This window comes from Trichosurus vulpecula, chromosome 9 (genome assembly GCF_011100635.1).
Source record: "Trichosurus vulpecula isolate mTriVul1 chromosome 9, mTriVul1.pri, whole genome shotgun sequence".
Lineage (NCBI taxonomy): Eukaryota > Metazoa > Chordata > Mammalia > Diprotodontia > Phalangeridae > Trichosurus > Trichosurus vulpecula.
Window position 1 is genome coordinate 207,802,918 of NC_050581.1, and position 5,217 is coordinate 207,808,134.

A 5,217-nucleotide genomic window follows, 5' to 3' on the forward strand; every position below is an offset into this window, starting at 1 on the left:
GGCAACATGAGGCCTTGTAGGTTCCCCACCCCTAGCCAAGCCACTTGTTCCTCTGAGACCTTTGCAGTCAACATCTCTCAGCTATGGGGGACCTCAAAAAAGTCCTGCCACCTGCATTTGCACTGGGACTCCCAGATTGCCCTAAGTCTTTCATTCTCTTGTATATGAGCAGAGGGGGTGGACTCTCGTGTCTTGATTCAAGTTTTAGGGACACCCAGCACCCAGGAGCTTGTTTTTCTGCTCAGCGATGCTGTGGTTGCTGGGATACCACCAAGCCTTCTGCCCAGAGCTTCCACTGCCCTTTTCTGATTTGGTTTCGGGGTCCTCTTTGATAGTGAGGAGTCTCCAAGAAGTTGAGGCCTTCTTACTCCATCACCAGTCTCAGGCCTTCTCAGGTCAGAGACTTGCCAAACATGAGGTGACTTTGGTAGGCAATGAAAAGTCACCCTCAAGGACTATGGAGTTCTTGAGCCTGTCACGTGGCTCCCCGATTAACCAGTCTCTGGGGAGCCATTCCATGACTGTGCCTTTGTGGTAGATATGGCTGAAAAGCCCTGTAATGGTCTTTCTGATACCCCTTTGGAGTTTTCTACACTGATGGGTCCTCTTTTAAGAGAGGGGACCTGACACACAGGCACTGCTGGAGTTTCTCAGCATCATACTGTCTGGCCCAGGGGAAAAAGGCCACAGTCTATACTATACATTTGGTGTCTGTCACACTGTGGGATGCTCTGGCTATAGAGAAGATCTTAAAATCCATTGGTAAAGTCATTGTGAATATGGAATTAAACAAAGATATTGTCTGCTCTGAAACTTCCTGCCACCCTGGCCATTGTTAACTGCCCTGCCCACGTGGGAGGGACTGATCTTGTGGCAAGAGGGAAAGGTTGTACCCATGTCGCTGCCAAGTTTGCTGCTCTGCACACATTTTTAATCTCTTAGCTTCTGGGGTTAACATTACTCTGTTCTATGATGACTCTGAAACGGAAAAGTGGAAACAATGGTATAAGACAAAACAGGTTGCTGGGTTCTGGGTAATTGTGGAGGGCAAACTCCTCCCCCAGAGCTTCTATCACCAGGCCTGTTACTTTGGGACTCAAAGATTTGTGGATTCCCCTAGGAGAGTTTGGGTTGCCCTAGGCATCATCAACAGAGCAACCCATGTACATGCCTCCTGTCCTACTTGCCAGGCTTATAACCAACACACCTTCTGTGCCAAAGCCTATGGTGGGCATCCTCTAGCCTATACACCCTCTGAGCACTTGCTGATTGATTTTTTCTGTCTGCCTATGGCTGGCCATTATAAGGGTTGTCTTGTTCTTGTTGATCAGTTTACCCAATGGGTGGAGGCCTTTCCTTACTCTCTTGCCACAGCTGGACTTGTTGCTAAAATACTCCTGAAGGACACCCACTTGACCGATTCTACCCTCTCCCAAATCTACTCTTGTCTAGGAGTGACCCCCAAATTCCATACACCTCACCACCCCCAAAGCTCAGGTCAAGTTGAGCCTATGAATAAGGAGCTTAAAATAATGACTGGCTAAATGTGTACTGAGACCCATCTGAAATGACCTGATGTCATTTCTCTAGCTTTGTTCTGTCTGTGCAACAGACCAAGGCTGGACCTACATTTATTTCCTTTAGAAATACTTTTTGGACACCCCCACCCCCACCCCATCCAAACAAAACCCTTTCTCCCAGTATGTACATCCTTACTGGGAGGAGATACTTCCACTGCTCCCTATATGCAGGGATTACAGACCAGATGGCAGCAACTCTAGGATACAGGAGCAACAGTGAAAGTGGGACCTTGGAACTTTTCACTGCATATCTACATGCAGGAGACAAGTTCTGCATCAAGAACTTTCCATGGGATAATGAGACGCAGCCTGCTTGGGAGGGGCTGATCCAGGGGCAGCTGCACACCTTGACAGCCACCAAGATTGGAGGAAAGGAATCACGAATAGTCGAATACCCAGCCCTCGCACAGCAGACATCTCTTACGCTGATATTCCTGGCCCACTCTTCCAAGCATCCTTTGAATTTGGAGTTACTTCCTGTTCTCCTCTCAGTTTGGATGCAGCCCAACAAGTAGAGGAAGCCCAAGTTGTTATGAAAAGAATGGCTACAAATTCCACAAGTGTTCCAGAGTTCCCTCTGAGACAAGATCTCCTCTCTCATCCTCTAGAACCACAGCTACAGCCTTATTACCAACCACTAATGTTCATGGGAGAATTGGCAGGTGGCAGAGTAAAAACAGTAAGTCTAATGAAGTAATATTTTCCCAGAACAGCCACATATTCTCCCAGCACCACAAGAATTCTTCAACTGCTCCTGTCTCTGGAAAATCTGGGGCAGAGAGCCTCCTTTTTTTCCCCCAGAGGCTCCTGGTTAAATGAAAAAGTTGGTTGCCTTTCTCTTTAGTAGTTCTTTAGGTTATTACATTTCCCCTCTTCTAATCAAACCTTCCCCTATTACCTAGTTGTGATTTCAGCAATGTTGCCCTTAGTCTTCCCCTCCCTAGTTCACTCTTCTCATGAAGAATGCATAACGCATAATGCCATTGTTACCATTCAGTCAGGTGGGGCATAGGCTGTACCATACTAGGACTATTGGGCCCCATAAGTGCTAGGTTTGCCACCATGTCCACCAACACAATCCTGACCCATCGATAATAGTTCCGGTGCCACAGTTAATAAAGAGAATAGTCATCATATATTGGGGCCATTCCCACCTTTTGTCTTTGCCAACTGCAAAATTAACAATATTGATTGGAATACAAGCATTTGGGACAGACCTATGCATATTACTGTTCAACCTCTTAAATATCCCTAGACCCAAGAAAAATTTCTACAATATCAGGCAATTAATTTGTAGTGGATACAGTCAGCACAGTTTTGTGATTTTCTTCAATTTTATTGCGTAATGAGTGAGTAGGAATGAAAATAGCAGGTGGTGAGAATAATCCAGGGCTGTGACTTGGCAAGGTAAGTTTTGCAGTAGGTTAAAGGGAGAGGGTACACAAGAGAAAAGGCCAGTGCAGAGTCAAACTGGTTAACTAAGGGGCCAGAATAGGGAAAGAAGGCATGTATAACCAGGACAGGGGTACTGGCCTGGGGAGAAGTGGATTCAGGGGATTGGAGGTCAGGGTGAGGATGAAGAATAGAGTTTGTGGTTGTAAGACAGAAGAATAGGTGGAATGACAATAGAATGGAATGAGGGAATTTCAGAGTTCATGAACATGAATGTGGGACATTTGTGAGTGATGGCAAGATCAAGAACATGGCCATCTCTACATGCATCTGAGGTAGACAGGAAGAGTAGGTCATGGGAAACGAAAGGGTTGAGGACCTGTGATATTAGGGCATTTGAGGGAGTATCAATATGTATGTTGAAATTGCCTTGTATGAAGGAAGGCAGGTAGTGGGGAGGAAAGACTCTGAACCAGGCACTGGACTTATTGAAGGAAGAAGTGGAGTATCCTGAAGATTGGTAGAGGGCAGCCACAAGAATTTTGATTGGGTGGTAGATATGGACTGAGTGAACCTCAAAGGAAGAAAGGTTACTATGTGATGGAGATAGAGAGAGCCTGGAAGTGCCAAGAGGGAGCTTGGAGTGTTCCAACTCTTCCACCTTGACCACTGATTCAGGGACCGGAGTGAAGGTGCAGTTAGTGCTAAAAAGGGAGAACAGGGAGGCTGTGTCATCAGGAGACAACCAGGTCCTAGTCAGAGGATGAAAGGAGTAGGAAATGAAGATTTTGGATGAAAGCAAATTTGTTATTTAGAGAATACAGTGGAAGGGGAGGGTGGCTGCTTCTTCATTAATTGATAAGCTAAAAATCTTCCACATTTCACTTAATTCTATTACAAGTTTTTATTCTATGCTGATGAAATAGGGGTATATTGAGTCTCTTTAGAGTTAGAGCTGGGCCAGGTTCTGAAGAAAAACCATTTGAAAAACATGAGCCTTCCCTTCAGAATTCAGTTAGTTTCACTGGCACAGCAATGATTCAGAGGTCTGGCTCTTAAACAGCTAAGAGCATAATGATGGATCACAGACACTGGACCATAGGTTCCAGGGGCAGGCTCTGAGGAGCATCAAATCCTAGCAGCTGCCAGCCTCCCAACCAGTTACTTTGTATCCTCCTCATTATGTCCAGGGTCATTCTCTGGGTTAGCTGTGAAGACCACAGGCAAGGGATGTTTCTGCCTGGCCACCATGTGGGTGCCCCAAGGAACTTGTATGAACTTGGATCCAAACTCTAGGTTGTAGTTGCACTGCCTTCCACCCAGCCCCCAGGATTCATTTAGAATGAACCTGGGCCTGAATTCCTGTCCCAAATCCCTTCCTCCACCCCAGATAGAAAAATAAATTCATACAACAACTTGGGCTCTTGGGCCCAAAGGCCATTATTGTACCATGTTTATATCAGACACATCTAATTTGCCCTCAAAGAAGGTCATGCCCGAATGCAGATGATCCAATGAATCTGATCACATGGATTGAAAAAACCCCTCCAACCTTGCTGGTACCATCCCATCTAGGCTTGCCTATCCCATGGGACTCTTGTCTGTGTTCTCCTGGGTCTTCACCACAGGGAGGACACTTCGAGGCCTTCCTTGATTTCTCTCAATATTGTGAGGACACCAGTGGAGACCTCTGGTTGTCCACTTCCTTCTCTCTGGGTGACCAGTTTTTTGCCTTTTCTCATCCTACTATTTCTTACTTCCATATCTTGTTGTCCTGTAGCAATGCTGATAAAACTTTAAAATGGGAAAGATGGGCCTTTGTTATTATGGAAGGCATAGGGTCAGCAAGAGCTTTGCAGTTTCCTGAAAACCATCCATCCAGGTCATTTTTTCAACTTTGGGCTGAGATAACAGTCCATTACATATATCCCAGAGAGACAAGCACTCTACAATGTCCATCCAAATGCAGGTGAAATCAATGCAATAGACAGGGTCATTTCAAATGTTAGCTTTTCATGTAATTCTAAATGATCTTGATGGAGGGGTGGGAGATAATGGACTGGAAAAGACACTAGGATGGTGGTTTTCTCTTCTAAATACAATGCTTTTTTGTATTCAACAAACATCAAACATGATGGAATATTCTAATTAATATGTACAGCAGCTGTGACATGACAAAGATGTAGTTCTTTATTGAATAACCCTCCTGAAAAGCAGCCTGTTCCTGCTAAAGGATGTTTTCATG